The 21,444-nt window shown below is 39.0% G+C and overlaps 2 protein-coding genes across 2 annotated transcripts in view; one reads left to right on the plus strand and one right to left on the minus strand.

Annotated features, from left to right (window-relative positions):
- Positions 1-21,444, plus strand: part of LOC149207832 (uncharacterized) — a 118,916-nt gene that overhangs the window by 54,721 nt on the left and 42,751 nt on the right. The window lies entirely within an intron of this gene.
- LOC149207833 (uncharacterized) overlaps positions 1-21,444 on the minus strand; it is a 103,103-nt gene that overhangs the window by 43,244 nt on the left and 38,415 nt on the right. The window lies entirely within an intron of this gene.

Below are 21,444 nucleotides of genomic sequence, written 5' to 3' on the forward strand. Positions count from 1 at the left end.
TCACAAGTAGGAGGCTTATCATTTTTAGGAATGAGGGCAATAAAATTCATGTTGAAGGCTGCCAGAACTTTGCCTTCTCTTTTGGACTCATTTACCACCTCTAGTAGATCCTTCCCAATAATATCAAAGAAACCCTAAAAAACTCAACACCCCACCCATTAGGCCCTGAATTTTTGTCTTTTTGAAAACTGGCCAAAACAACTTTCAACTCTTCTTTAGGAACCTCCTCCTCCAAGTCGATATTATCTCCCTCATTTACAAAGCTGGGAAAAAATTGAGCCGCCCTAATGACTTTCACGATATTTATCTTTGCAGGCTCCTGAAAAAGACACTGAAAATGGTCTCTTGCCAATGAGGTAAGGCCCTCAAATTTGTAACTTCCCTACCATTCACGTCCTGGAGGTTCCAGATTGTGTTAGTCAGCTTCCTCCCTTTGCATATGCTTGAAAGAATTTAGTGTTTTCATGCCCACCTTCGAGCCACAGGGCCCTACTTTTTAACCTCAAGGATGGCCTTTTTTCTAGCTTCTAGCTGAAATAGGTTCTCCCTAGTAGCCTTATTCAAACAATCCATATCCTCCGATTCTAAAACTTCAAGGATCGCCCTTTAAATCTCCAGAAACTCCTCTTTTCTTTGTTTACTTCTTGCCCACTACATTGCTTTTCTTTTCATCTACTTAAGATTCTCTTCAAATTGTTTAGCCATCGAAACCCATCTATGAGATTCAAAAGGGAATCTGATCAAAGAGGCAAACTCTTCCTCTTTAATCCAAGAAGAATTAAATTTGAAACGGCTTCCAGGCTTGGCTCCATGACCTTTTAACTCCAGCAAACGGGGGAGTGATCAGATTCTCCTGTAGGGCCAACCCACTTCCAGATAGAATTAAAGTGCTTTGGTGAATCACTAGCAATAAAAAATCTATCCAGCCTCTTAGCAATACACTCCTCCCCAATACGATGATTCCAACACGTAGGTTTTAATTTTTATAGGTTCAAGATCCATAAGGTTTGAAGACTAGAGCTTATTTATAAAATAATCTGAGAGATTATCAATTTTGGTTTTGGGCCCCCAAGACTTAGCAACACCCAAATAAAAATTTAGATCCTCCCCAAGATTAGGTTTTTAAATTCCAACAACTTTAAATCAAAAAGATTATTCCAAAAATTCTAATTTGCCATTGCAGGTGCCATAAAGGTTTATATAAGGTAAAAGAGACCCCCAACTCAATTGAAAAATCTCAACCCCCAAACCAGAACAGATGCTCCAAGCGTTTTCAACCTTCAACTTACATTGTATCCACCCACCAACAATATCTCTGGAGCGACCCCCTGGGGCTTGGATCCAATGCAATAAATTTCCACCCATGAAACAAAGATTCCAATATAAAAGAGATAGATTCTCCAACACCCATAGTTTCTTGAAGAAAAATGAGATCTAACTACTCTAATTTGACCAATCTTTTCAAGGAAAGTTTTTTTAGAGGACTTGCAACCCTCGCTAGTTGAAGGAAAGGATTTTCATTGAGACACCACCCCTTGGGTGTTCATAGCTCTAAGCTCCCCAGTTATAGATAATTTCCTGCCTGCAACCATCTTCTCGATGGCTTTTTCTTTTGCTTTGGAGATAGTGGATTTTCTTCCTCACAATTTAGACCCAAGAGAGGATAGGCCAATTTGTCCCAACCCACTGACTTGACCCTCGAGAGGAGGAAAAATCAGTACAGACTTGAATTGTAAAGGATAGAGCCACTTTTATGGTCCCCCTATGAGCTAGAGAAGGTTGAGGCTTTCAGAGAAGGGACTGACATCAACAGGGAAAGGACCAGACAAGGGATCCGAGCAGAAAAACTACTAGCCATAGGGTTCGACACCACATCATCCGAAAACCCATAAGCATGAACCTAATCATTCCCCCATAACAAGAAAGAATTTGTAGGAATAGTAATAGAGGGAAGGGGTAAAGAAGAATATGGTGGAGGAGAGGTCGGATCAATCCTGACACCAGAATCCGGCGGAGCGCCTCCAACATTAGTTGCAACATCCTATGGAAAAAGGTCCCCATTCACTGTGTGCTCCACATCTGTGTTAACCACCATATTTTCGTCGACCCCTTGAACACCATCCCTTTCATTTGACCACTGACCCAAATCCGATTGGGAATAAGTTTTCTGCTTTTTCCTTGCGTCCCCACACAACATCACTTTCTTAAAGGAAAGAGGACAATGATGAACAACATGCTCGTATTTATGGCATCACCTATAGCTTAACAAAATTCCCTCGTAGTCTAGAACTTGCAACTGTTCAACCCCCCTGCCGATGTTGATAGTCTGAAACAACTTCTTGCAAAGGTCCAAAGACACCAAGATTCTTAGATGGATTTATTTCTTATCTCTTTGAATGAGTAATCTACTTGAAGAAAAATGCCAATGTTGTTTACTAGGAATTTAAAGCTCTTCTTGTTCCACATATGGGCCGGAAGACTTGGGAGCCAAACTTGGATAGGGGCAACATCCATCCGCTTGTGACTAGCAACAAATAAAGGGCTCCAAAATTTGAACAACACCAATGTGGCATCAATAGAACAAAAATTGTTTGCAATAATAGACACTTCTTCGTGCGAACTAAAGGTTAGCATAATCCAACCCTTATCTAGGATGAATAGTTCTGGCTCGACTTTGACTTTAGGTGTTATTTCCTCCCTGAGCCACTCCTAAGGGTGTTGAGACAGAATTTTCGACCCCTAGCTCTACCCACCAAAGACTTTGTAGACATGTCTTCCGCCTCCATCTCAATGCCAACCCATAGACTCATCTTATATGGTGCAAGGTTCGACTCACACCTATAAATCTTGATTTTCGCCTTCTTTTGTTTAGAATCAACCAAAACCCTAATCGACAACACAAAGGCGACTTCCCCACCACCTTTCTTTTCTAGAGCGTTCTCAACAGGCAAGTCAACATTGAGAACAACCCCTCCACTAGCCACCATGAATGAATTCAAGAAACCATTAGAAGCCCACTGTAACCTGTCCCCTTCCAATTTGTTGGACAAAATCTTATCTGGTTCTGCTTCATGGAGAAAACCTCTCGAATTCGAAAAGGGGACGAAACCCTCACCTCCCAACCAAAATGGGGAAAAAACCCTGTATCTTGAAAAGGACCCAACGAAACATCCAAATAGAGAACCTAAACCCTATTGACAAAGAAGGGTTTGTAAAATTTAGCCTCGAAGATGTCTCAACGCCATTTACCACAAGGGGGGTAGAAACTTGATCAAAATGACTTACTGGAGGGGAAATTCCTTGGGAATTTACCCCTTGAGTAACAACTACCTAACCCACAGGTGGAGGACTTTCCAATGCAAACCCAACAGTGTTTAACTCAACCCAGGCCGAGAAACCACTAGCTCCTGAGGAGAAAGCTGCGGAAACCCAATATTCTCGATTAGTTGTAAAAACGTTTATGTGACCTGGGCTCTTCGAAAAATCCATTAACTTTAGCGAATCCATTCTGACAGCAAAAACTTCCGAAGCGGTCAGAGCACCTCTGGATAAAGTCCCGCCTTCTGCTAGAGAAGCTGTGAGAAACCCTAACCATTAGCCTTCACTTTGCAGCACCGCCATCCGCCTTTAAACAACTTACAGATGCAATTCCTAAATTATGAGTGACAAACATCTACTACTCAAACATCGCTTTTGTGCATAAATTTGCCATAGAAACGCTAGTGGGTGCCTTAGCCGTCTAGGATAGAGAAAAAAGAAATAAATTTTAATGTGATTTATGGATGGTCAACACACTAACTTGTTGGACATAGTGTTGTCATTGATGTCAAAGGGTAAGTCAAATGAAGCTTCGAGATAAGTTTAATGTCTTGATAAGGTCACATTAAATGGTGACAAAGTGGCTAGAATTTTATCGAGTTTTTGTTGAAGTTATGTTGTTCATGTTGAATTTTGTATCTATGGTCGGTCTTCCTAATTTATATTTTAGCCCTTGTAATGTATAATGTAAATCTAAGACCCGCTCTTCATGTCATTTTCAGTGTTTAACCCTTGAAAGAATTATTATAAGACATGTTCTTCATGTCGGATTTAAAAGAGAATTCCGTAATTTGGAGCTTGAATTTTTGGCTCCAAACTAGTCAAGTCATCCCTCCCTCAAGTCAAGTCAGCGGCAGTGAAGAGACACACCCATTCACAAAGACAAAAGACTATATAAAGGCATTCGACCTCCACATAGGCACTATTCTACCTCACACAAGAAAGACATCTTCTGGGTATCCAACCGAAGGACAAGAAGGACGAAGATCATCTCTCTAACTCGCATGTGTGGATTTCTGTCTCTTTTGGCTCTCATGTTTGTTTTTGGGCAGTAGTTTCTATGCAAGTCAAATTCTAGGTAGGCTGAGCTTTTTGGACATATTCTGGAGGTCAAAATTTTTCCTAGGGCAAATCAGAGAGGGTAGAAGTTGGACTTGACTTGACTAGAGGGTTGCGTGACCAGGTTTGACCATAGCTTGTTGATCAGTGTGATCTCATAGTTGACTAGCAGCATTAGATGTATCTTTTGTTGAACTGAAGAATTTCTCTGAGGAAAAGGTTGTTGGGTTTTTCCCCCAAGTGGGTTTTCCCAGGGTAAATCTTGTGTTCTCTTTGTGAATTGTGATCTCTACTGTCCTTATGGTTTTATGGTTGAATTTCTGTAGTGTAATTGCTTAATGATAAATTGAAATTTTTAAAAGAAGATTTATATCATTAGAAGTAATTTTTAGTATTTCAGAAATTTGTGCTTGTATTTATTGCACTTGAAAAATCAACAAGTCAAATAAAACTATAGATGGCATGGTTGGATAGTCCTCTCCGAGACCTCTCCAATGGTATATTACACTTGTCAAACTCTTCCTGGATGAGAAGATATGTCAGTTTGAAGTTGACAGCTACAATGAGGGAAAAAGCACCAAATTTATTATGAAAAACACCAAATTTGTTAAATGTCAAGCATCTTAAGATCGGATCTATGATCTTGTGGTGCAATCTATGGTAGATGACGCGAGAACCTGCACACTCTTTAACAAGTTAAAGATCATGCATCTTTGGGTAGATCTGACCATTGAAGAATACATGAACAATGGATTGAGTAATGACTTGCATGAAACTTAATGCCTCCCCCATGTCACTTTCCCTCTGCCACATTGGTCCAATCAACGCATGACACGTGGCAGGTTCATAAGAATGACAAGTGGCCCCTCAACAGATGATGTGGCAGTGTGACTAAAATGCACACGTGGTAAAACATGATTGGTTGAGTATCATCAATGACACGTGGAAGAGAGAGATTTGATGTACGTGATGACATGGCAGGTGCCATGTGACATGTTGACTGGGTAGGTTGGTTGGCCAATTGGATGAATGTTAAGTGACACATGGCCCACTTGGGGTATGTCATGTGTCCAAGGTGACATCATGATGATGTCAACATTGGTTTGTCCATAGACCCTATTGACCACACTTTGTTAACAGTCCAAGGAAGCAGAGTACAAAGAAATGAAAAAATTTCAAAGTTCAAAGTCATCAACCAACACTATTTTATCATTGTAAACCCAATTTCTGCAAGTTTTCTTGTAAATGATGCTAGTATGATCATTTAATTATGTAACAACACCTAGGTAAGCCTCTGATTTTGGCAAAGGATTTCATCCTAGGAATTTTTTTAACCTCACTGATTGTGTGTTTTTAAACATAAATAATCAACAAAGTTTTTCTTCCAGTTTAAACTCCAAAGCTAGGGTGGAATTCATTGACAAGGTCTTAGGTGAGTCTTAGTATTATATCGAGTCTTTGTAAAAGAGTGTTTGGGAATAATTTAAGCATATTTGGCTAAATTATTTTATTACAAACACACTTGGTTTATACTAGGTCATATTGTGTTGCAGAAGTGGGTAAATTGTTGCGGGTGTGAGTCTAAATGTGTTTTCCCCTTTCTAGGGTTAGATATTGTAATAATTTGATGTAAAAAATATTTTAGTGCATGGTCCTTTATATTTAGACACCGTGGTTAAAATATTTGAGGGTGGAAAAAATTATTAATCCCTTCTGGGTAAATTAAATAAAAATCCTAAGCCAGAAAATTAATAATTTTGAGTCAAAAAATATCATAGAGAAATTAATTTCTCTTCAAGTGGAAAATAATCTAAAATTCGTGGGTCAAAGAGAAGTCAATTTTTGGAGGTCCCTCACCAAGGGAAAAATGGATATTTTAAGAAAAAATGAGCCCTTGGACCTTGGTGGTTAAGTCAAAGTCAATTTTTTGAGGAAATTAATCCAAAATATTAATTTTTAGATTAATTAAAAGTGAGCTTTAAGAAAAATTCGAATTTTTCCTCAAAGTTAAAAATTCGATAGTGGAGATTAAAAGATGATCAAACTATTTTCAGCGGTTGAGATTATTTTGACGAGGATCAAGCCAACTAGTCATTATTTTCCACTTGGAGGGGTTTCTCTATATAAAGAAGCTATTGTGCTTCTATTTTCCATCTTTGCATGATGTAATTCTTGAATGTTGGTATTGAGCCGCTGCTCTGCTGGGAACATTTTGTATCATAATATAAAGACTTTGGGGTTCAGTTCATGGTGTTTTTCTTCCACTGATCTGTGGTATGTGTTAGCTATGTGTGATCCTATATTGTGCTAAATATTGCTAAATAATTGTTATTTCATTTTTCGGTGATAAGAACATTATATTGATACATGCTATCTTAGGTGATTTGATTTACCATATGATCTAACAATTTTTTTTGAGAATATTATAGAGATTTATGGTTATGCTATCCCTTGGGCTCCAAGTTCATAGACTGTTGGGAAGAGTTGACTATGTTTGGGCTCTGAGATTTCTTTATGGTATTTAATTTTGGAGCAGGGTTTGGCCAATATATATTTTTCGAAATATACTCATCCATTGTTATTTATCAAAATTATTTCCATTTTTATTTTTTTATTTTTTTAATTTGTAAATATTGTATATTTGTAGAAAATTTGTAAATTATTTCTAACCCATTTGTTTTGCAGCATATATATATTATATATATATATATATATATATATATATAGGGTTTGGCATTCTTTGATTCATTTGTGTAGGTGGACTTCAAGTTGATCAAGAGAATTTTGGTGGGTTTTTGCAGATCTAGGCCTAGGAAGGCAAGATCTAGCTTCCGATCATCTTCCAAGCTCGACGTCCAACATTTTTGCAGTTAATTTGTGGAGGAATTTTTGTTTACAGCGTTTCGAAAAAAAATTTAGGCCCTAAGGCCTAGCCATGAGGCCTAAGAGCCTCTTAAGGCCCTTGAACCTCCCTTTTCCATAGGCCGCCGCAAGCCCTGAAGGGCTGGCCATGGCCCTTTACCCTAGCCGTCATCCCTTCTAGGGCTTCTTTTTCCCCTCGACCCTCCTTTAGACTTATTGTCTAGCCTTGAAAGGGCCTCGACCTTCCTCCTTCCTCCTTGTCATGGTCTCTAGGAGGCCTTTCTCCCACTTGGCCGTCCATTTGGCCTTAGCTAGAGCCCTTAAGGGGCTTTTCCCTTAGTTCTAGGCCCTTTAGGGTCTCTTCCTGGCCCTGCGTCAGCCTCTAAGGGCTTGACGTCAGCCCTTGTGGGCTTATCTCCCCTAGTCGTGACCTTTTCCGGCACTTCCTTTGCCCTTGTTTGCCGTTCCTTGCCTCTTCTAGCCCTAGTCTTGGGGTTTTCCTAGCCTTGGAGCCTTGCCCTAGCCTTGTATTTAGTCATCTCTGATTTTGATATTGTTTGAGTGGGCTAACATTGTGGTTTTGCAGCAATATTAGAGCTAATTTGGTGGTTGCAGGTAGCCAAGCTCATTGGAAGTCAAACTAGCCCTCAACTAGGCCCTTAGGCCTCTTGGTTTGCCTCTCTTCCTCTCATTATCTTCTCTGTTTTGCTACAGCCATTTTATGTAGTCATATAACTCTAATAAATTCATTAAAATTGACCAAAGATCATCTAATAATCACTCAACTTAATTAGCTAATCATTGGAGCTATTTTGGCATTGATAATTTGGCACCTTGTTGGTTTATAAAGGACTGAATCACTAATTTTCTGAGTTATTTCAAGTCTGATATATATTATTTTGAGGTCTGATCTGAACATTAAAATTCTGATCTATAGCTTCTAAGCAGTCTCATAATCACTGGAAATCATTGGAAATTTTAATGCATTGATTCTCTAGCTTATCTTTGGCATCTTGCATCATTTCTTGACTGCTGATATAAAATTGCAGACCTCTAAAAACAAGGTTGCAACAGTAATAAATTGCACACAAGTCTCTAAAATTGGCTAAGGAACTCTTATAATTCATAATCATTGATGGTTGAAGTGATTTGAACTTAAATTTGGTCAAAAGAGTTATTGACATCTTGCATTTTTCATTCAAGTGCTCTAATTGGATTGGTTGGTTAATTGCTCTAAGTGACATTGTAGATTAAAGATCTTGTTTCTCATTGCTACTATCATTGTTAGATAAGTGGATACATTTCTCTTCATTGTTTATGATCTAAATCACTCTTGAAACACATTAATTTGATTATAATTGTGATAAAATTGGCATATTGGTGATCCATTGTTATAATCTTGAAGATTGCTAATTGTATTAAGTAGCATTGATCTTGTCTTATTTATCTTTTGAGCAATTATTTATTGGTTTTATCGGCAACATTTTTTGGCACCGTTAAGTTTGAGCACTTCCTCTTGTGGTTGATATTTGTCATTTATTTATTGTTTAAGTACTCCATCATTCACAATTGAAAATCATTGTAATTAAGTACATAGGAAATCTAATAATATCACCGTTAGAGCATTCACTCATATATTGCACTTGCATCGTAAGATTAGTCTCTTGCATTAATAAATTAACTTCCAAGCATAAGCTTGGTCGATAGAGAGATAAACCCACTTTTCTCCTCTAGCTTAAGGGGCCTATCACCTCTTTAGTGGTTAACATGGTGACTTTGTAGTCGTCTGAGCCATAGTCTCTGCGATGCTGGAGACATCGAGGTGGTTAGAACCTAAGTGGAGATATCGTTAATCAAGCCTTAGCTTGCTTCCCCTTGGCTTCTCTCTCACAACCCACTCTAGAGACTAGCCTCAAAACAGTGAAGAGGAAGGATACATGTAGAATAGACATAACTTAAACTAAACCAAATTTTGCATCTCACCTAGATTGCAGGATTTGCATATCATTTAGGATAGTGAAGCAATCCTTAAGCAACAACTATTCATCCGGTAACTTGGTAAATATTTGTCTTATGCAAGTAATTGACTCCATATAAGGCACTGGTTTTCCACTATAATCTAATCAAATCATTTAAATTGCTAATTCAACTAAGTTTCTAGGCCATTCAGTTGTGTATCTCGGGCTTGTTGGTTGCCAACAAGTCTCCCATCTTCACATTTCATAGGGACTACCCCCCATAGTTTGTTGTAGGTAGACAGCTAGAATGGAGAGGGCGGGGATCAGATGACAACCCCCGTCCTTAGCATTGTCGCTTCTTGCCTGTACAGTTTGGGTGACATTAGACCCCAGGACCAGGTCACATGGCGAGGGCACATGAAGTTTCTTCAATTCATATCAGCCCTCACATTTCAAATTCGCGTCGGCCCCTATCAATTTCATGCCCATTCACACACACACACACACATATGTGTGTGTGTGGCCAATTCGATTTATGGATGTGCTCATTGATTGAAATGTTTGTCTAGTTCAGAGACATTAAAGGGTGGCTTTTAGCGTTGTTGCGTATTGGCCTGAAGGCACTATATCTATTGTGATATTGTTTTGCCACATTGGATCATTAGTTGTATTGGCCTGAAGGCACATGTTGTAATCTTTGTTGTGTGTATCAGCGTAGGTGGTTAACGTTGTTGTGTTGCTCGAAGGCACAAGTCATCAGCTTTGTTGTGTTGCCCAAAGGTGTGTAGGTCGTGCACTTTGTTGTGTTGTGGTGTTTGGCTCGATGGTGCAGGTCATGAGCTCTATATGTTGCGGTGTTTGGCTCGAAGGTGTAGGTTGTGAGTTTTGGTTAATTGGCCTGAAAGCGTAGGTCGTGAGTTCTAGTATATTGGCCCGAGAGCGCAGGTCATGAGTTCGGTTGTGTTGGCTCGAAGGCGTAGGTCATAAGCTCTGTTGTGTTCCCTGAAGGTGTAAGTTGTGAGCTCTGTTATGTTGTGGTGTATTTGCTTGAAGGCGTAGGTTGTGAGTTCTGTTTTGGTGGATTGCCCTGAAGGCGCAAGATGTTAGTTTTGTTGTGTTGTGGTGTTTGGCCCAAAGGCACAGGTCATGAGCTCTATTGTGTTTTGGTGTATTGGCCCAAAGGCACAAGTTGTGAGCTTTGTTGTTCGGCCCGAAGCCACAGGTTGAAAGTTCTATTGTGTTGTGTGTATTTTCCTTAAGGTGCAGGTCGTAAGCTATGTTGTGTGTGTTGGCCTGAAGGCGTAGGTTGGAAGCTTTATTGTATTGTTTGGCTTGAAGGTGCAAGTTGTAAGCTTTGTTGTGGTGTATTGGCTCGAAGGCACAGGTCGTGAGCTCCGTTGTGTTGTGTATGGTTGTATGTTCATTTCCTATCTAATATGTATTCTTAAGCTTGAAGGCTTATCCTTTTCTTTGACAAACACAATCCTGATCGTTAAATATGCTTCCATTTGGTGACATGAACCTAGCTCAACAGTCAAATTGGTCTTGACATTGTTTGGTTTGAGAGAAGTCGTAGGTTCAAATTCAGTGGAGTTTGTTGGAATCTATTTTTGCTCACTCAAAGTGCATTTTGTCGAACCCTTAGGCAGACTGGAAAAGGGGATTTTGCTTTACACGCACCAAAAAAAGTTCATTTTTTAGGTAGTGGACCAGAAAGATGCAAATTGTAGAACAATTAATTGTTTATAATGTTTTTGGGTTAAATTAAGGGCAATTTTGATTTTTTTATAAGGGGAAATGGATTGTATTGTCTTGTGATATATGTAAGGAACATGAAAATCCCTGAGGACATATTTTGAAGGAAAATAAGTTGTTTCAAAGTATTTTGAGGCATTGTAGCAGGTTGGATGTTGATGCAAGAAATGAAGGATAGCAAATGTTGATGTAAGAAGAACAAGTTGATGTAGTGAACAAATTTGGAAGAAGTGTTTTGTGAATAGCTTGTGAATCTAGTTTGAAAGATTGTGAAAAGTAGTTTGCATCAGGTTGAAGGAGGAGATGGGTGCCTCCATTGAGGTTGGTTCCTTAATTAGGTTGAAGCCTACTGCAAGTCAGTGTTTGCATATCATCGAGGTTGGTGCCTCAATCAGGTTTTAGCCTATTGCAAGTCGATGCTTGCACATATTGGGGGTTAGTACCTCCAGTAGCTTGGTGCCTGCAAATTTATTTTTTGGGGGTGGGTGCCTCTAGCAGGTTGGTGTTTACAAATCTATGTAATCAAAATTGAAGAAGATAAAAAAAAATTGTGGTTTTATCTCGCATGAGTTTCCATGTACATCTTGTGTCTTATATGATGATGTGTTGATATTTTTTAATGATGCATGATTATGGTTACAATTTTGATTAATTAGTAAATTGTTTAAATTGATGAAAATTTTCCATTACACTGATTCACCCCTCTCATTGTAATCTTTAGTCTAACATAATGATCAATGCCTTATCCTATTAGGGTTTAATGGAGTCTTTAGGGTAAAATGCCTTCCTTGATGGAGTAAAGGGGGGATGCCTAGGACATCCACTTGTAAAACTATAACTATTATTCTTATGAGGGGAGAAATGAAATATAGGGTTTGCACATTAAGAGTTTCCCCATAGGCCTTAGAGAAAACAAATGTTCATGCAATAATGAAGCAAGATTTTAACAATAACTAAGCATTTAGTCATGGGATAATAGAAACCCTACTTTAAACATTCAACATGTAAAATATTAATGATAAGAAAATAAACTTACAAAATTCTCTGCAAAAGGCACTTCTTTCAATCCCAGAACAATGTATCCATGCAAAAATCACATCCACTAGAAGGTCGCACCATTAAAGATCACATCTTGCCCATAGTAGTGAAAAATTCTAGCTCACACTCTCTTAGAGAGGAAAAGAATCAAATGTGTGATGATGAACAAATGAAATGAAGGGAATCTCTATTTATATGTGCCATATCCCACTCATGTCTATAATGATCAATGTTGATAATATTGACGATATTTCGCGAAATATTGCAAATATTGCGATATTTTTCAAGCAAATGATATTGCGGCAGGTAAATATCGTGATATTTTCAAATTTGAAAATAATGCGATATTTTGAAAATCTCTGATAAATATCGCGATATGTTGAAAATATCGGCTAAATATCGCCATATTTTGAAAATATCGGCTAATGTTTAAAAATTTGAAAAAATTGATATTTTATCTTCGCTGATATCTTTCGATATTTTCGCCGATATTGCCGATAGGATGTTTTCAGGAGCTATTTTCGACACTGATAATGATACAACTAAGAAGCCCTATTGAAAAGTTTACTTTTAAGCGTTTCACAAGATAGATGTTACAAGCCAACCTTATAGCTCAAAAACATAACAAAGATGCCAAAAATGCCCACATGGGTTGGAGAAAATCCTCCTTATGCATGTTGTCATCCTCTAAATGAGCTCTAGAGTCTAAATTCCACAAATAAGTGACATGTGGGCTAATGAGTGTTGCATGTTCCAAGATGTAGCTCCTAGATCATGGTCATGCCTCCAAAGTGCCTCCATATCAAGGTGTTATCTCCATAGTGCCTAATGTCACCCTCCATGTTGATGTGAGTAACATTGGAGGGCCTTCTACAATTGCTTGGTGTCTTAGTATGTGGAAGACATTAGTTAGCTCTTCTAGTGATTTATGTCTTCTTTCCTAAGTTAAACATAGAAAAAGTACAATAATTAAAGTTAATTAGTTGTTGTGGATTATTGGGTTATTTTTCAAGGATAAATAATTTAATTATTTAAGTGACTTGGAAGTAATCTCAACCGCTGATCTTCAAAATGTTTCTAGAACAAAGATTCAAGATGCTTCTAGAGATAAGATTGGGGTTTGGGATTCAAAATCAATGAAGATTATAAATGGAGGCTAGCGATGGAGGTGAAGACACAATGAAGAGCACAAGTGTGTGTACGAGTCATCATGAGAGAGTGATTTTCTCTGCAGTGCAAGTGGTTCATGCTAGAAAATATAAGTAGTTATATTAGGGTTTGATTCTCTTTTCTTGATAATTACTTATGAGTGTGTTGGCTTCTTTTACTTCTTTATTATCTTATCTTTCATCAAGCAATTACCATATTATGTGTGTATGAAGATCATAAAACAAGAGACACAAGATATAGGCACTATGCCAGGGAAAAACCCCCCTTGAGGGGAAAACCCAGTCAAGATAATTCTTCCTTTCAATAGTAATCTTTGAGACTTTTCACCCTAGACCAAGACCAAACTTTCTCTCCACACCAAGTCAGCCTCCCAGATCTTCGACCCCTTCTAGCAACTTCGACTAGGCAACAACTTCTAGCAACAAGCAACTTCCGGCAACAACTAAAACTTAGGAGACTTCGATCTCCCACTCCAGACCACGAAATAGAGAGAGAGAAGCACCAAAAGTTCGATTTTCTTCCTCTCCTTAGACTTCCTGAAACTCGCACTTCTTTCAACCTCCCGGCAACAGACTTTGCACTTCTCTAGGTCTTCTTGAGATATTGAACTAGCTTGAGAGATGATGCTCCAAATTACTTCGACTAGCTTGTATTTATAGGCTTCTTGTGGGTCGAATTAGGGTCGTTTAACCAGACTTGATCTCTCTTAGGCCGACTTGATGTGGAGGGTACATAAATCATATTTGACTCAATACTAAACCATTTTACATTATTCAAAAGCCCAAGCAGACTCTCTTTGAATGTACAATGACTCTATAAACTCAATATTAATCCTGAGAGTCCCCAATGGGGACTTTGACTAATATAATGATGACCCAAGCATGAAACTCATGCTTTAATTAGTCATTGTTACAATAATAAAAATTCTTTTCTTTATTCTTTTGACAAGTACATTACATGATGACTCAAGTACATTAATGAAGACCGAACATAGTTACATTTTCCAACACTCTCTCGAGACTAAGGAGGTGTTCATAATGTACAAATACAATGGAAGATCTCAAACTATATGAAACATGAAAAACTTTAGGCACCACAATGCCATGGACTAGATTCCTGACCAGGGCAATCCATCCAATGGTCTCTCAACAATTTAGGCACCGCAATGCCACGGACTAGATTCCTGACTAGGGAAATCTATCCAAGTGGGAATAAGGTGGACTCAAGCTTTTAGCCCCTCTAGGTACCATCAGGTTTACTTGCTAACCACCAACCCAAATATCTAGGTGTGTATCCAAAACAGAGCTCAATAATCAACACCACCTTTACAACTTCGGGACCCAGACATCAACACAAAGTGTCGGCCAGATGTCTTCCCAGACAATGCTTCACTCGCAAAGCCTCAACAAATCTCTTCCACATTCTTATCATCAATACAATGAGCAATATCTGCCAAACCAAGCAGTTTCCTTAGATATTCAAACTTCTTATTAGGAAGAGCCTTTGTTAGTATGTTTGAATCTATCGAGACATACTCCAACTTCATCTGCACCAAGTTCCTAATAATTTGGAACTTATTATTGATATGTTTCGTCCTCAAATGAAACACGGGATCTCCAAACATCTTGATACAACTTTGATTGTCACAATTAATCACATTATGACCCAGAGACTTCTTGAACAAATCTGTCAAAAGCTTCTGTAACCAAACAACCTCTTTTCCTACTTCACATGCAGCCACATATTCTGCCTCGACACTACTCAATGCAACGGGATCTTACTTCCTACTCATCCATGAGATCATAGCAACTCCCAGACTAAAGCATCCTCCAGTGGTACTCCTTCCATTGGTCTCACTGCCACCCTAATCAGAGTCTGCGTAGCCAATTCGCTTGACTTCTTTACTATCATACTTTAGGTAGTGATGTATAGTGCCACGAAGATACCTCAATATATGTTTGGCAACTATCCAGTGATCATGACGAGGCTCCAACTGAAACTAACTAAGAATGTTCACTGCAAAACATATATCTGGTCTAGTATTTACGAGATACATTAGGGAACCCACCAACTGTTGATATGAGGTAGGATCCATGAGACTAGAGTCAGAGCTCCTCAACTTCTTGAGTTTGGTGATCATAGGAGCAGTAATCAGCTTGGAATCCATCATCCTGAATTTTTGCAATAACTTGATGATGTACTTTCCTTGCCCCAAATATATCTCCCCAGGTTTCTGCCATACTTATAGACGTAGGCAATAGTGCATCAGTCCTAGATCCTTCATTTCAAATTCAGCGGCCAACATCTTCTTGCATTCTTGAATTCTTCGCTCTACACTTGTGATGAATAGATCATCCACATATAGTAGAATAATGTCGGACTCATTATTCACGACCTTGATGTAGAGATTCGGATCAACGAAACTCTTCACGAACCCAATTCTAAGTAGATATGCATACATCCTTGCATACCATGCCCTCAATGCTTGCTTCAAACCATATAGGGCCTTCTTAAGTCTGCAAACATGAGTCCCTGCTATAAAGCCTTCAGGTTGTTCGATGTACACTTCCTCATCAATGGTCCCATTCAGAAATGCAGTCTTAACATCCATTTGATGGATATTCCACCCCATTGTAGCAACCAATGAAACCAACGATCTAATGGTAGTGTACCTTGCTGTGGGTGCAAAGGTTTCTTCATAATCAATGCCTTTTTTGAGAGAAACCCCTTGCAACAAATCTTGTTTTATACTTGTCTATACTTTCATCAATAGCATGCTTGATCTTATAGATCCACTTAGATGTGACAACTGATTTGTCACTAGGTCTAGGAACGATCTCCCAAACCCCATTCTTCATGATGGATTGATATTCTTCCTGCATTTCTTTCTTCCAATCCTCTTCATGCGCAACTTCCTTGAATGTAGATGGTTCAACTTCAATCAACTTAGTCATATATGCAGCATAGCCATATCTCTTTTGTTTCTTACTTTCCCTGAAGGAACCTTTCGCAGCTTCATGTCCTTCAACATCTTTTAATGTAGGTTTCAACCAATTTGGCCTCTTCCTTGTGGTTGGGACAACCACTAATTGAGTAGGCTCACTTGGTCCTTCTTCGAGATTTGTAGTAGAGTTTTCATGATGAACTTCTTCTTCTTCAAATATGGGAACTTCGTTGTCATCAGAATCAATAGGAATATCCTTTGATTTCTTGTATGTTTGATTCATTGAATATGACATCCCTTCTTACTTCAATGTGTCTTCCTTCCTTTTTGTAGATTCTATATGCTTTTGAGGAAAGATTATAACCAATGAATATTCCCTTGATACTTGTAGAGTCCAACTTCTTTCGTTTGTCTTTCGGAACATGGATATATGCTGGACTTCCAAAAATTTAGAGATGATCCACACTCGGTTTCTTTCCAGTGAATACTTCTTCGAGTGTTGTATTATCAAGATTCTTATGAGGACTTCTATTTTGAATGTATACGATAGTCATCTCTGCTTCTCCCCATAAGAACTTCGGTAGATCTTGATCAAGGAGCATCATTCAAATGCCTTCTTCAATTGACCTATTCTTCCTTTTGGCCAATCGATTTTGTTCGCGATAATAGGGAACAATGAGCTCCCTCTTAATACCTTCTTCCTTACAATATGCAATCAATTCCTTCGAAGTGTATTCCGCACCATTGTCAGACCTCAAAGTCTTTATATTTCTTTTAGTTAGGGTTTCCACTTCAGCCCCAAACTCCTTGAACTTATCAAATACTTCATCTTTAGTTTTGAGGAGGTAGATCCATGTCTTTCTAGAATGGTCATCAATGAATGTCACATAGTAGAGATGACCTCCAAGTGATTTGTTAGACATGGGCCCACACACGTTGGAATGGATGAGGTCTAATATCTCTTTGGACCTAGTTTCACTATTATGAAATGGCTTTCTTCCAACGAGCATCCCTTGCACACACCTTCATGATCTAACTTCATATTAGGAATACCATGAACCAGTTGCCTAAGAGTAGGGATGACCTTATAATGTAGATGACCATAGCTCAATGGGACTTATTTCTGTATGAACCAAAGCTTGAGGAGGTGGTGTAATGACCCTATAGAGACTTCCTTCACGAACTCCAATAACCCTAGCTTTATCAATGTTAGAGTCTTTTCCCCAAACCAATACTTTTCCATCAACAAAAGCAACTCTTTCCCATTAATCTTCTAAACAAGAAATAGAAAGAAAATTCTATTTCAAACCTAGAACATATAGAATGTTGTTGAGATGCAGCTTCGATCCGTTATCTAGCTTCAACGATGTTGATCCCAGGCCTTTAACAACATAGCTTTTGTTGTCACCCAATTCCACTACATGAGAGGATGGCTCCTTTGATAGTGTATGAAGTTCCTTACTTTCACTTGTCATGTGTCTCGATGCTCCACTATCAATGATCCATGCATTGTCATCAGTGAGAGAACCTATAAGGGCAGCCAAGAATCCTTGACTCTTCACCTTGTTAAACAAGTAGTAGATGACCTTCTTGATCTAGATTATAGTAGTGTTGCAACCTGTTCTTATATAGTTCATCATAGAGGGAGAATTCACGCCAACAAAGTGATCTTCAACTCTTCCTGAACTTAGCTCCGATACCATGTTGGAAAATCAAAGTAGTTATCTTAGGGTTTGATTCTCCTTTCTTGATAATTACTTGTGAGTGTGTTGGCTTCTTTTACTGCTTTATTATCTTATCTTTTATCAAGCAATTACCATATTATGTGTGTAATAAGATCACAAAACAAGAGACACAAGATATAGGCACTATTACAGGGCAAAACCCCCCTCGAGGGGAAAACCCAATCAAGATAATTCTTCCCTTCAATGGTAATCTTTGAGACTCTTCACCCTAGACCAAGACCTGGATTTCCCTCCACACCAAGTCAGCCTCCCAGATCTTTGACCCCTTCCAGCAACTTCAACTAGACATCAGCTTCCAACAACATACAACTTCCGGCAACAACTAAAACTTAGGAGACTTCAATCTCCCAATCCAGACCACGAAACAGAAAGAGAGAGGCACCAAAAGTTCGATTTTCTTCCTCTCCTTAGATTTCCCCAAACTCGCACTTCTTTCGACCTCCCGACAACAAACTTCACACTTCTCCACGTCTTCTTGAGATATCGAATGAGCTTGAGAGATGATGTTCCAAATGACTTTGACTAGCTTGTATTTATAGGCTTCTTGTGGGTCGAATTAAGGTCCTTTAGGTTGACTTGCATAAATCATATTTGGCTCAATACTAAACTTTTTTACATTATTCAAAAGCCGAAGAAGGGTCTCTTTGAATGTACAATAAATCTATAAACTCAATATTAATCCTAGGAGTCCACAATGGGGACTTTGACTAATATAATGATGACTCAAGCATGAAACCCATGCTTTAATAAGTCATTGTGACAATAATAAAAATTCTTTTCTTTATTCTTTTGACAAGTACATTACATGATGACTCAAGTACATTAATGAATACTGAACATATTTACATTTTCCAATAGCTTAGTGACCAGTGCGCAAAGGAGGAGAAGTGTGAGTGGGTTTGAGCGAATCTAGGAGGGCCAAGTTGCGGGAAGGAGATCAGGTTTGTCTCGAAGAGGTTAAGTTGTTGGAGTGCTTGGATTTTTCTAGTGCGCATTAGTGATAGGGTGCAGATCGAGTTGCTGGAGGGTGCATATCTTATTGGTGGAGGCTGATTTCTTTATAGCGATTTCATCTGGAGGTAGATTTCCTTGAGGCCAATTTACTTGGGCCGAATTCATTCTGAGGGAGCCAAGTTGTAGTTCTCGATTGTATTTTCCTTGTATCTTTGTGGTCGAAAAACACAGATTTTCCTGGATAATGAAATGATGGAGAATTGTTTGTGGGTTAATTAATTTTTATAATGTGTGATTGATCTCTCTGGTTTATTTCCGATGCATATTTTAATTCTAGAAGTTAAAGATACTAGTGATTTTATTTTTTAGTGATTCGATTATTATTTGAGCAAATAAATAAAAAATTAGGGATAAATTAAATTGTCATGAGAAAATAAATCTAGCTGGTATTAGAAATTTAACACTCCAAAGGAAGGAAGGGTGAAGTGGCACTTTCTTACTCAAGCATTGGGGCTCAAAAGTGATGTGTAAGCCCCTCACTTGTCATCACAGGGATGACCATCATCATTCGGGCTCCATAACAAGTGATGCCCATCAAACAATGTCAAGGCTAGCCTGGGGACATCTTGGCTCCATTGGGCACACCATCAATATCTCCACAACAAGCTTCATGGGCTCTAGGTTTCAGCATCTGGGGGTACCTCCGAGTGTCAAGCATCATGAGGGGTCATCAAGTAGCTCAACGCTTTGGATCTAGATAGGCAATGTTGCATTAACAAGGTCATATTCTCTCTTTGGAATGGGTAAAATAACCTCTGCAATGCCACTGAGAAAGTGAGGCAATCATCTTAAGATGTTAATTTATGGTATGTTCTATGCTTAAAGCAATTTACTTTTCTTTCTTATTATTATTCATAGATTAGCAATCACATGTACATAAGTAAAGTGCAGATAGAACATTAAACGATCAATAGAAAACAAGCCAAGATAAGAGACACAAGATGTGGCGGCTAGCCAGGGACAAACCCCACAATGTGTGGGGAAACCCTTTGATCAAATCTTCTTTTATCTTCAATAATTCAGCAGAGAGAAATAGTACAATAAATCTGATTTATATCAGCAATAGCAAACCCTAGATCAGCAGCATCAGCATTAGTGGCTTCATCATCAAAACTAGGGCAGTCGATATCTCACAAATCGATCGTCGGATCGGCTTGATTCCACCACCAAAAAATGTGGCCTTCAGAGGAGGTCCAGATGGGCCTACAACGCAGTTCAGAAGAGGAGGTTTGATGGTCAACGCTGGTCAAAGTTTGGATCTGTAGTTGTAACTTCAAGTTCAGCAGCTTCCTTCCACATGTGTGAGAGAGAGTCTCTTTTCTGCGCAGTAGAGAAGAGCCTCTTTTCTACACAGGAGAGAAAGAGAGATGTGATGAGATGAGTGAGTGCAAATGAGGAAAAGTCCTATATTTATACACAACTGTTGATGTTTGAATAGATGCGACTGTTGGGCTTCTGAGCCTACATGAGTTGTAGGTCGGCTTGATAATAATTCCATAATCAAAATAAATTCATATCTCCATAAATACTTATTGGAATCGGATGATCTTTAGATCAATCCTACACCTCTCTACGAGAGGAATCTAATAAAAATATTATCAGCCATGAATAAGATGACCCACATGGAGTTTGGCCCAAGTTGCAATTTTAACACTCCCTCTCAACTAGGGATAACTCCATTTGCAATCTGTCTGTTGGTCACTACTATTCATCCATCAAATGCATTGCCATGTACAACTTGACCCTTGCTCTGCTTTGCTCTATCCTGCCTGCTCTGCTTTGTTCTGTTTTGCCCTATTATGATCTGCTCTGCTTTTGTCCGAATTATGAAGAAGAAGAAATGATCAAGGATGTATCATACTGACTCAAAGTCAATCTCAGAGTATGTACCACTGGTCCCAGGCCAGTCTCAACAAACCCGAAGTCAGCGTCATAGTGAGTACAACTCCTACCACTGGTCCCAGACCAGTGTCATCCTACATTGATTCAAAGTCAGTCTCAGAGTGCGTACCACTGGTCCCAGACCAGTCTCAACCGACTCGAAGTCAGCGTCATAGTATGTACCACTCCTACCACTGGTCCCAGACCAGTATCGCAGTCTGAGAGAATGTACCACTGGTCCCAGACCAGTGTCAACCGACCCGAAGTCAGCGTCATAGTGGGTACAACTCCTACCACTGGTCCCAGACCAATATCATTGATCCCAGATCAATGAAGGTCATCCTAGCGTAGGGAGTACAGTAGATATAGTGATGTGTCCATCGGTACTACTATGGTCATAACTTCATTTCCTTGCTCATTGATCAGATGAGAGGTACTTCCCATGAGTCCCTGATTGCATGGGTAGGATGACTTGACAGGAGAACTAATCATCTTGCTACACAATTGCCATGGAGAACACATCATCCAGGCCTCACAAGAGAACTAATCATCCTGCTACACAATCGCCATGGAGAACACATCATCCAGGCCTCACAGGAGAACTAATCATCTTGCTAGAGAATCGTCATGGAGAACACATCATCCAGACCTCACAGGAGAATCAATCATCCTGCTACATAGTCATCATGGAGAACACATC

Source organism: Pinus tabuliformis, chromosome 1_2, assembly GCF_031772625.1.
Source record: "Pinus tabuliformis cultivar Carrire ecotype Pingquan chromosome 1_2, CPIR1, whole genome shotgun sequence".
NCBI classification, from domain to species: Eukaryota; Viridiplantae; Streptophyta; class Pinopsida; order Pinales; family Pinaceae; genus Pinus; species Pinus tabuliformis.